Below are 13,051 nucleotides of genomic sequence, written 5' to 3' on the forward strand. Positions count from 1 at the left end.
AAGTGGAATAAAGGGAAGATGGGAATTGTTGAGTACAGCTTTTCTTTATTTAATAGTTTTTTTTGTGGGTTAGTCTTCACTGATGAGATAATAATTTAGAAACAATGACAACAGCTTTGCTTAGGTGGACAAGTTCAAAGTCAGAGTTTTTCCAGAGGAATTTGCAAAGTATAGAGACTCAGAGGGTCCTTACCTCTTTCTTCAAGGCAGCCCTTAAAGCAGTGTTACCTAGCCCAAACTATATTGTAGGCTGGCCAGATGTTTAAATTTTCTACCAAGGACTGCTTTGACTTCTGTAGCCTCAACTAGGGACTACTGTGGTTCATGGGATAGGGCCTGCAAGCCAAGAACTGTAAAATGTTGATGATGGGAGGAGCAGAGTACAGGGAAAAGGAGGGGTCAGTAAGTTTCTTCCTAACCCCCAACTTTATAAGTTTTAAGAAGTAAGGAACTTTGGTGGTAAAATTTTTGTAGACTGGTAAAAATTTGCCATGGATTGGGTCCAGTAAATCAGTGGTTTGGAAGAATGGCTTTAAATCCCTGAAACTAATTAGCATTCCCTGGTCTTTAATGATCCTATATTTCTCCTGTTTTGGCCCCAGTAGAGTAGGCATTGGTACAGTGAGGCTTTGGTAGACTCACCGCTGTAGACCAGTCTTTGTAGTACCTGCCGACCTACCTTCCAGACTCTGACCTTCTCTGAATCTTGACACTCCATTCTTACCCGTCTTTTGTCAATTGCTTGAAGGGTCTCTGTTAGATCTCACAGCTGAGAAGTAACTTAAAGTCTGGTAAAGGAGAGCAGATTACTGACTTGCACATAATTTTAGATTAACTCCTTCAGCTGCACTTCTTTTGGATTTCTCCATCATACTCTTGGGAGCTTCATCATCAGAATCCTCATCCTGCATCAGACTTAGTACTTTCTTCATTAGTACCTTCAGTGCCTGCTTGCTTAGATGGCAGAGTGAAGATAGCCTTCCAAAGGCCCATTTAAGGGTAGCATCCAGGCCAACTATCTCTTCATTTCCCACATGGCTGCATGCCTTTGGACTTCTCCATTATCTCTCCCAATTCCCCTTTTCAGTTTTCTTTTTGTCTTTTGTTTTTATCCATTAGATTATAAGCTCCACAAGGACAGTGACTATCTTTCATTTTCCATATACCCAAAACTTAGCACAATGCCCAGAACATGAGCATTTAATAAATATTTGTTGACTAACTTATTTTAAAAGAAAATGTAAGGTATTATGTCTTTATTATACATTTATCAGGAACACAAATAATTTGCTGTCTCCGTACCTGTTCCCTCATCTGTAGAATGAGTAAGCTGGACTCATGATGGCTTCTAAGGTCTCTTCTATCTATAAATTTGTGATTCTATGATTGTGTGCTATGTGTTGAATGGAAATTGAAATGATTATTTGGTATGAGCAAACTCTTTACCAATGCAAAGCAGCAACTGATCTGCAAATTATAGCCTTAGATGAAAGTTGACTGGGTCAATGTGAGGTTGTAGCCCAGGGCCATACAGTCATTATATGTCAAAGGAGAGACTTGAATCTAGATATTCTTGACTGCAGATGGCTCTCTATTCACTTTGGTAGGCTGCCTCATTTGTGAGATATTAGGTCACATAAATATGTCTGTAATTCAAAACAGAAGAATGGCATCTTTTGCCCTCTACCTTCAATCTTGGTGACCCATTTTATTTTTATATTCTTTTTGCTGGTCGGAATTAATCTTTTCCCTTTATGAACTCTTTCTTAAATTTTTCTTTTAGGAATTTTGTTTGGTTATTCACTTTTAGTCTCATTCACATCTTATGCTGGATTTATATTGGGATGATATTTTATCTTCTGTAATGCTCATATAACTGTAACATTTGTTTCAATTAAAGGGCATTGGCAAATCCAAAAGGTTTTTAAATATTTTAGAAAAATGGATGACCAGTAAGTGCATAAAAAGTTAATTGTTGTGAATAAAGAAGTGGTTTGACATTAATTTCATTACATGTTTGGGAGTGACTCACTCTGATACAATCTCTCTCCTAACCAGTCCAAAGATTCATGAAAAAGCAAAACTTTCTATTTTAAAGTTTATTTTAATTTTAAAAACCAAGGAGTTTATCCATTATAAGGAAATTATTTCTTCATTGATGTCTTGGTTATCAGGGCAAATTTATTTGAAGTTTTTGAGGAAAATAATCCTTCATTAAAATCCTATGTATTAATATACATATGTCAAATACTTATTTCCATTTGATCCTGAATAATATAAAATATTATTTCCAATGTAGCCCAAATATGAAGCAATTCAGCCAATCAGTCAAATAATTGACAAGAAATTGCCCAGGTCCATTGCCTGGCATTTTCAAATGATATTAGTCAACATTTATATAACACTTTAAGGATTTTCCAAGTATTTATATCTTATTTGATCTTTATAACCTGAAGGTAGCTGAGGTAACTTTCTTCTATTTCTCTTCTATTTATCCTTTTTTTACCTGTCCCTTGCTCAAAAGTCTATTTTCCTTAAAACCACTGCCTCTCTTAATCTGCCTTCTCTTTTCCCATCTCCCTTCCTTTCTTATTCCTTTCTCCTTCTTCTTTCTTGTTGAGTAAGATGAAGTTCTATATACATCTTTGTGTATATATATTTTTCTCACCTTGAACTCGTCCACATGTGGGTGAAGTTCACGTGTTAACTGCTTCCCATCTCCCTGATTTTCTTCTCCATTTCTTCTTCCTTGTGATCCTCTTTTATGCAGGATAATTTCCCCCATACTTCCCTTTCCTTCTTCCTTCTTTAAGTGCATACCTCTTTCTCACTCTTCTTTTCAAATTATCCCATGACAACATATTCATACTCATGCCCTCTAAGTAGACTCCTTCTAACTGCCCTAATGATGATAATGTTCTTAGTGATTATATGTGTCATCTCATATAGGTATGCAAATAGTTTCAACTTCTTTAGTTTTTTTTTATAATGATTTCTCACTTGTACTTACCTTTTTGTACTTCTCTTAAGTCTTTTGTTTAAATGTCAAATTTTCTATCCAGATGTGATCTTTTCATCAGGAATGCTTGAGAGTCTTCTATGTCATCACATATTCATATCGCCCTGAAGAATATTACTCAGTTTTAATGGATGACTTATTCTTAGTTGTAATTCTAGTTTCTTTGCCTTCCAGATTATTATATTCAAAGCCCTTTATTCATTTAAGTGGTAGCTGCTAAATCTTGTGTGATCCTGATTGTGGAACCATGGTATCAGAACTATTTATTTTTGGTTTCTCATAGTATTTTCTCCTTGACCTGGGAGGTGTGGATTTTGGCTATAATATTCCTGGGAATTTTCATTTGGGGATTTCTTTCAGTAGAAGATTGGTGGATTCTTTCAACTTCTACTTTATCTTCTAATTCTAAGATATCTGGTTTATAATTTTTTGAAATATGATGTCTAGGTTCTTTTTTTCATCATGGTTTTCAAGTAGTCAAATAAGTCTTAAATTACCTCCCTATATCTATTTGTCAGGTCAATTGTTTTTCCTAAGATATATTTCACATTTTCTTCTATTTTTTAGGTCTTTTGGCTTTGTTTTATTGTTTCTTTAGCTTCCACTTGACCACTTCCAATGTTAAAGGAGTTCTTTTCTTCAGTATTTTTTGGCATCTCTTTTACTGAGCTGCTAATTATCTTTTCATAATTTTCTTGCTTAGCTCTATTTTATCTAATTTTTCTTTGTCACTCATTTGATTTTTAAAATCATTTTTGCTCTTTTAAAATGTCTTCATCTTTTCCAGGAATTCTTATATCCATCTTAATTTTTCTTTAAAGCTTTGCTTGTGGATGTTTTTTTAACCATCATGTTCTTCTTAGTTTATTTCTTGATCTTCCCAGTCACTATAGTAGCCTTTTATGGTCAGGTTCTATTTTCATTGTTTGATCATTTTTCTGGTCTATTTCTTGACTTTGGACTTTATTATTATTATTTATTATTGAGAGTTGGACTCTGCTCCATTCTAAGGGTGGGGGGATATCTGGCCTGAGCTTCTGTCTTTTGTGTCCTCCTGCTGCTTTTATAGCTCAGGGATGGCCTATATATTTTCAGTGCTTCCAACATATTGTGATCCTAGGGAAGATCTTATCACTGTCTTCTGGTCTGTGTTCTGGCCTTATACAGTAAGGCCCCTGCTCCTTTGTGATTATAATTGCTCCTTTTCATCCTGGGACTTCAACCTAGACCTGGGGAATGGGTAACAGAGTTGCCAGATGGTACCCTTTCTTGCTCCCACTGCTAGTATAGGGGTTTTCTGTGATGTAGGTGTTCAGTTTCCTTACCATTGTTGGGTGTTGGTCTGATCCCCATCACTGTTGCTGCCATCACAGGCCAGTACTGATGGCACCAATGCATTTCTGCCCCCTGATCAGCCCCAACCCAAGTCTCCTGAGACTCATATCTATTTCTAAGCTTTTCTGGGCTGAAAAAAAAACGGACTCACTGTGACATTTTGTTGGCCTTCCTGCTCAGAATTTGATATGGCATGTGTTTTCAATTGGTTGTAGAGAGGGTGTATTAGGAGAACTCAGCAAAGATGTGACTTTGCTCTGCCCTCCTGACTCTGTCTCCATACTCCTCTTGTTATAGATGAGGAAATTGAGTTCCATAGAGATGAAGGCAATTGTCCAAAGTTGCATTAGTTGGGAGGATTATAACTGTGATTTGAAGCCAGGGCCTCTGACTCCAAATCTACTACTGTTTCCATTGTACCAGGTTGTCTTTGGTTTGAGCAGAAACTTGTTCAAGGGGTTTGGGAGGAGTAGTTAATGGAGTAACTCTTCTCCTCCACACTCAGAAAACTTTATTCCCTGCCTCAGAAGGGAGAAACTAGCTAAATGAGCAGTCATAGTAGCTTTAGCAGTGCCCATATACCTCCCTCCATAATGTCCCAGTACACAGTGTCCCTTAATGTCTGAAGGAAAAGCACTGATGCCTGATTTTTTTTTTGGTGAGATGTATTAAAATAATTTCACCTTCACATTTTTGGCAGGATCTTCATTTTACGCAATAAATGAACACATTTTATGAGCCACTTCCTACACTGGCAGTCAAAAGAAAAAAATTATTAATTAAAATGAGTGACTGAACAATTCATTATTTAGTTCAACTGTACAATGACTGTTACAACCTAAATGTCAGGTTGGCTTTTCTGATACCTCATGATTGTGACACTGGCCAATGTTGCCAAGTTTATTAGGTATTACTCATAAGCAATGGCTGTAGATAAGACTTGGTTCCATCCCACTTCCAACTTATTTCACAGTTCCTGTTAAACCGACCATTAAGTTACCTTCAGAGAATACAGAAAAAGTTCTGTCAGGCTATTCAGGGGTGGGAAATCTGTGGCCTCGAGGCCACATGTAGCCTTCTAAGTCCTTGGATGTGGCCCTTTGACTGAGTCCAATTTTTACAGAACAAATCCTTTTGTTAAAGGGATTTGTTCTGTGAAGTTTGGATTCAGTCAAAGGGCCACACTTGAGGACCTAGAGGGCCACCTGTGGCCTCTCAAGGCCACAGATTCTCCACCCCTGGATAGAAACAACAGGGTGACTCACCTTATTATATATTCAGGGATTTATAACAGCTTTCTTTAACTCATCTAGTAATGAACTCTTGTGCAAGTACAGATCTGGAGATTCCTTCTCCCTTCTTAGGTCAGAATAATGCTATGTTGTTTCAGAACACAATGAGAGTACAGAGTCATTGAACATAAGAATTGATTCTGGACTCACTGTTTTCATCTTTATCTTGACAGCCCAGCCACTGGCTCACCGACTGAGTTTTTGGCCTCCTGATTTACATTTTGTGATATTATAAATACCAGGTAATATGTTGGACTCTCCATTGATGAAAACCAATCAGTAAATATTTATTAAATGACCATTACACTCAGAACAGAATGCTAGTTGGTGGGGAAATAGAAAGTTTAGAGAAGACATGATATCTTGCCTCCAAGGAGGCTTCAGTATAGCAAGGGGATAAAGCATCAATATAAATAGTTATCATATACAATATTATGTAACTAGAACCTTAAAGAATTACAAAAATACTATTTGAAGCCTGAAGTGAGAATCAAGAAAGGCTACCTGAAGAGGTACTCTTTGAGTTGCATTTTAAAGGATGAGTAGGTATAAAAGACAAAAATGAGGAAAGAGGGCATTCTAGACATAGTAAAAAGGCTGACAAATGTTGAATGCGATATGTTGTGAGGGCAGATTTGGCATGGGTTTTTAATTGGTTGTAGAGAGGGTGAGTGGATGACTATCAGAAAGGTTGAGAAATATGAAACAGTAGAATTGCTGTCATCAAATGGCCTCAGTCTTCTTAGTGAAATAGGCAGCTAGGTCATCTACTCTAAGTGGGATTGTTTTGAAACACTGATTTATGGGAAATGCCCACTAGTCAGGCATGCTGTAGAGGGAATCCTTTTCTAAGCATCACTTCTGAGATCTCTTCTAATTAAGCCTCTGTGATTCTGTGATCCACTCAGAGTCCTGGCCAGAGATGAATTGCCTCCCACATACAATTGTCTGATCTTCTGTAGAGTTCTCTGCCATATGATCACACAGAGAAATTAATGATGATGAGGATGACGATAAACAACTCCAAATAACTGAAGGCAACCAAAATCATCAATAATCGTGAAATAGTTAAAGAAATTGTGATAATGTAATAGAGTATCATTAAAATTGACAAGTATGAAGAATGAAAAACAATCTGGAAAGATCTTTATGAAATAATACAAAGCAAAAAATAAAACAGAAAGTCTGAACCAGAACAGAATAAATGCTGTCATCAGATAAGAGGAAAAGTGAATGAGAATGAATGGAATGAATATTGGTGAATAGTTAGAGGGGGTGACTAAAAAGTTCCTATCATACTTGGTGTGTTAAAATAATTTAAGTGTAAATTATTACTCAGTAAGTTTAGCTCATTGTATTGATTTTCAATATTAAAATTTTAATGTATTATACAAAAGATAAAATTTCTCACTTATACATGCAACCTCTATTTAGAATTCATAACTCACAGAGGCTACAAATTCTGTTACTGTAGCTTTAAGGACTCAAATAGAATGTTGAATAAAGCAATTTGTACTGGCAGTTGAAAAAGTCAGTTGACAAATGTCTAAATATTAAGTGCTTCTCCCTAAGGAGTCAGGGAGGCATATGCTTTATTTGTGCTCCATAACAATCTATAAAGAATCTGCAAAGGAGACTGATAGAAAAGAGGAAAGGAGAAGCATTTTCCTTTTCTAAACTAAACTGTGATGTTATAAAGAAACTTTATAAAGAGAGTCTGAGTAACAGGGAAGTAAAATGTATATTTGGAAAGACATTTTCCTATGAATACTGAAGAGAAGATTTTTTTTTAAAAGGACTAATTCTGAAGAGAAATATAAAGATTTTAAGAGACTTTAATCAATATTTGGAGTGAAACTAATGGTGTGAGACTGTTTCCATAAAAATGAAAATGAAACACGTATTGAGAAGATTATTGAGGGTTTGAGGTGATTGTGTTAATAACATTTTTCACGCCTGGCCAAAATATTGTAGCTTTTATATTACATATATATTTATGTTCATTATCAATTCCATTTGTTGATAAATTATGTAATTCAATCACTTTAATATTTAATTATATATAAATAAGGGTAATTACTCATAAGAAAGGAGATTTTGCCAATTCATAAAATAATTAATATTTAATGAAATGGAGAGGGAGCTCATAGTAATTTATTAATGAGACAAGATTATAAGTTTGTTAACAAGAAATAAATTATCCAGATATACCTCTAGATCACTATAGAATTCAAAAGGTTCAAGTTAAATCTACAGCAATTGGTTGTCAAAGAGTGAAGCTAGGTGACATACAAAAGAACGTGGTCAGACACCAAAATATCTCAGTATATGATGGATGGCTCATATCCTTAAACTTATTAGATGTGGGAAAGTGGCACCCATCCCTCTTTTACAATAATCTGACACGTATATGCAAATATCTATATATATATATATATTATATATAACACATGCAAACACACTCATCTATGCATGTATGTATGTATACTTCAAGGTTTATAAGGCATTTTTTTTACAACCTCATGTAGTAGAGAGTGGAAGTGTTGTTTTTTTCCATTTTTGGTTGTTTTGGTTTATTCTGGACCTATGATTTCATCAACATAGGAAGCTTCTGGAGTGGAAACTCCTCTACTGATGCAAGTCAGCAACTCACCTATAACTTGTGGAAGTTGCTTGGGATGCAGAATTTAACTGACTTGCCCTAGATTACATACCCATAGTCATGACTTGATCACAGCATCACAGAAGCTTAATTAGAAGAGATCTCAGAAATGATGCCTGAAAAAAGGATTTCCTCTACAGCATGCCTGCCTAGTGGTCATTTCCCATAAATCAATGTTTCAAAACAATTCCATTTAGAGTAGATGGCCTAGCCACCTGTTTTACTAAGAAGACTAAGGCCATCTGATGTGAGCAACTCTACTCCATCATATTTCTCACTACTTTATGATAGTCATCCATTATTTATATGATAATGATGATGATGGTGATGATGATAACTAGCACTTACATAGTGCCTACTATGTACCAGGCATCGTACTAAGTGTTTTACAGATATTATCTCTTCGATCTTCACAACAACCTAGAGCATAGGTGCCATTATTATCCCCATTTACAGATGAGGAAATTGAAGCAACAGAGGCTAAGTGACTTGCCCAAGGTCACACACTTAATAATGATCTGAGACTGGATTTGAACATGTTGTCTTCCTGACTCCAAGCCCAGGGCTCCAACCATTGTACTACCTAGATGCTATGCAGAGTCTTCAAGAGTTATTGTTGTCTAAATTTTCACAATCTTATAGCCAACTTGATAATGAATCTCTTTGAACTTAATTAAGCTACTCCTTGGATAGTAGATATATAGTTCTTGGCCCAGCCTGTCCTGAGAAGCTTTTCAAGTTTTTGGGACTGGTCAGAGCTCAGACTTTGCAGTTTCAGCCTTTCAGAATCCAGGATCACCTTCCCAACTGAATGACGAATCAGAGTAGGACTTTAGTGAAGGTGCACACAAGACTAAGGGATTGGCAACTCTTCTAAAAACATCTACTTTTCACTTTCTTAAAGGTGAGCATTTTCTCATTTCATAATTCCCCTGTTTTTTATGCTGTGGAAAAGACTAAAGATATAGAATTCAAAACATTTTCATTCTGTCTTTCAATAGCCAACTCCCAATGAATTGAACTTGCTAAATGAAGAAAAAGGATATTTGACATTTTAGTCAATGAATTTAGTCTTCTCCCCTATCAAATCTTTTAGCCATGTATCTATCTAGTAAACAGAAAATGGGCTGATGTAGCCTTTCTCTGATCACCCACAGTGGAATTACAAATATTGAATCAAATGAATCACAGATAACTATACTCAAGTATGTAAGTGTAAGGAAACAGGTAGTTTAGGAGAAACAAGAAGTCAGGATTATGGATGGTTGGATAATCAACCTCTAGCTATGATCTGCCTGTTATTGTTCATCATGAAAGTCCAGAGATTGGAAAGAACTGATATACCACTTAGATCCACTGCTTTATTCAATAGAAGCCCAGAGATACTGATTTTCTGAATATTACAACTGGGAGCAGATCTCCTCACTTTCAGCTTATCCCTCTTTCAACTACATCACAAACAAGTTCTAAGGTCAGAAGATCATAGATTTAGAGCAGGAAGAGACCTCAGAGACCACATAGACCAATCTCTTCATTTTAGAGAGAATTAAACTGAGGTCCAAGATGTTAGATAACTTACCTTTGGTTACATGGGTAGTAAGTTTAGAAGACACAATTTGAATCCAAAGCCCTGGACTTCATCCAGAATCACTGCTCTTTCCACTGTGCCACATCACCTCTAATATGTACAGCAGATAGAAATGATCTATATTTGACAAGTGGAAAGGAATCCAATTTAATACATCTTACAGCCTATGCATATACACTCTTTGAATGTATTGTCAGTTTTAAAATTTTCTTTTATTTAATGGAGTGAGATACTCTACACCAATGAGATCATAGGACTGACTCTTTCTTGCTTTCCCACCCCCATGCTGACCAACATTGAAATTGGACTGAATAATCTCATCATTCTTCGACATACTGCTACATCTTGTGAAAATAACTATCGTGCTTTCGTCTAGTGAAAAGCCAACACTTGTCAAAATTTTGGCTTATATTGCTAGTATCTGCCTACACCATGTATGGGCAGTGTGAACTGGCATTTAACACACTGACTAGCTCTAGAAAATATTCTTTGGATGTGACTAGCAGTGCCAAAAAAAAATGATATTTAAGTATGGTCTTTTTTGTTTAAAAAAATAGAGCTATGTCCTTATCAGACAATTAATGTCTAAAAAATGGGTTAGGTTGGAGAGAGTATTGAATAATGTGAACTGGTTATGACATTTTCATCATTTATCCTACTTGAAAAGGTCACTGAATCATGCAGGCTTCCAATTTACTGTAACCACAAGCAGTAGAATCATTACTCTTCCTAGGAAGCAGAAACTGAAAAAAAAAATGTCCGCTGCCTCATTAGTAAGGTACCTTTGATCTCCCCTTTATTTTCTTAAATAATTCACTGTTCTTTCTGGAGGTCCTGCTGAATGGCACAGTGTACAGGCTTTCACAAAATCACAGGATGCTTAGATAATAAAACAAAATTCTTTGGCAGAGGGGAGATTGTTTATGCTTTTCTTTTATTGCTTACTTAAGGCCAGCATTCTACTTTAGAGTGATCAATATTCCTGAACTGCACACTTTTTAGATGCCTAAAGGAAATGCAACCATGTAGATCTAAATGTTAACCCTTACTGTCCCTGATGGATGGTCGTGTAGATGTTTCTGACTTTCTAAAGTTCAATTTTGTTACTATGAAAAGTAGGAATAGGCCATCCTTGGGCCTTATTCAGGAATAGCCTTAGGTGTTATGGAAGCCAGAACAGTAGTATTACTGAGAGCAGTAAGTTTGATACCTTATTTGTCCATGTTTACATAGATTCACTTGGCCCTGATCAGTAATGGCTGGATACTGAGGAGAAGATGTTGATCATGCAGAATAAGAAAGAAAAGCAAGAATGACAACAGAAGAATCCTGTAGTAGCCAGGCAGGAAAAATTTCAGAATTAACAATTGTTGCCAGATCTAGGTATTTGTGGCATAAAGAAAAGGGGCAGGGGAACCCACCTTGACTTTGTTGGAGTTTGTACCACTCCCAGATTCATCAGATTGAGTTATGAATTGAAGGTAGTACTCTTGCCTCCTCTTATATGTAGCTTATAGTTATCTAGGGAAGGGGAGTGAGTGGGACAACAGAGATAGAAAGCAGGAGAAAACTAGGATTAAATATGGCCAGAAGTGAGTTGGGACAGTTTTGTATGACTTGTTAACATACATTGAAGCCTGAAATTTTGGTTTGAATTTGTCCTGTGGCTAGAGCATCACTGGAAGTTTGCCATTATTTGCCTATCCTGAGAGCAGCAAAAATTCCCAGCAATGAAACAAATATGTCCTGAGAACCACAAAGAAATGCAGAAGCTTTAGCCAATCCATTCTGGCCTTATGACTTAATAGAAACACTAAATAAATATTGTAATGAAGAACTGTGTGCTATAGGTGATGCAGGTAAGCCTGTCTTAATTAGTATTCTATAATCTATAAATATTTGATGTATAGTATTAATAATCCATGGAACCATCTGAGTATTTCCAAAAACAACAAAAAACATGGGCCTCCAAATCCCTCAAACTTTTGCAATCAGAGTATGGTCTCTCAGGTATTTGAGTGTTTCCATTTTCTTGTGTCTCAGAATTTTAGAAGATGCTTTCATTGCTATCTTCTTGGCAAGAGCTTAAGAAAAACAACTCTTCTTATCAAAGTCATAAGACAACTTTCTTTACCAGTTTCTGGCAGCAGAAATCATAGTGATTTTCAAGGTTCTGGAAGAAAAAAAAACTTCCATGTTAAATAAGAGGAAATAAGGGGTAATCAATACCTAGAGGTCTACAGGATTGAAGTACTGTTGTACCAAAATTCTAATAGAACTTTGGAGCTATTTAACTTCCTCCTCTAACTGTTGTCATCCAAATACATCACAATAGGTACAAGCTTCATCCTGGGGATATTTTCCTTGCTGCTTTCATCTCTGTTCATCTCTGACCTATCTCATTTCCTCAACCCCCCATCCCTCCCACTGTATCCTAGAAGCCCCATCCCATCATAATCAAACTGCGGTTTCATCCTCAGTCTTTTTCCCTTGAACAATCTTTCAACTTCATTAAATTAAATGAAAATTTAAATGCCTACCACAAGCAACCACTGTGCTAGACATTATATATAAAAACCAAAATGAAACAGACTGCTTTCTTTCTCTGCTTTATCCCTCATTTAGGTGATCAAAATATATCTATCTTATAAGAGAAATTTGGTAAAGTAACTTCTTTTCACATTTTTCACTTGCAAATCCCAGAGTTTTCCTGCCCCTTACCTTTGGGGATTCGTTAATGGATTGCTCAAATTTTCTTTCTGAGATCAATTTGTTTAGGATATCCACTTCCTATTTTTAAATGTTGTGTGTTTTATATTTGTGTAGTTACTTATCAATTTACTTTAAATTCTCAGCTTTAAAGGTAAATAATTGGGCATAATTTCTGATTATTTTCGTTATTTTCATCTGATTTTTTTTGTCAATTCACTGTTTTTTTTCCTTTCTTAAAATATAAAATTGTTGACCTTGTGATGAAAAATGCTATCCACATCCAATGTAAGTTGAATTGCTATTTTTTTCTCTTCTGTTGAGTTTTGTTTCCTCTTTCTGATGGTCTTCCTATTGGTTTTAATTTTCACTTACAATATCACTAATATGAAAATATGTTTAATAGGAATGTAAATGTATAGCCTATATCAGATTGTGCACCATCT

Source organism: Vombatus ursinus, unplaced genomic scaffold (assembly GCF_900497805.2).
Source record: "Vombatus ursinus unplaced genomic scaffold, bare-nosed wombat genome assembly UNPS02014812.1, whole genome shotgun sequence".
Lineage (NCBI taxonomy): Eukaryota > Metazoa > Chordata > Mammalia > Diprotodontia > Vombatidae > Vombatus > Vombatus ursinus.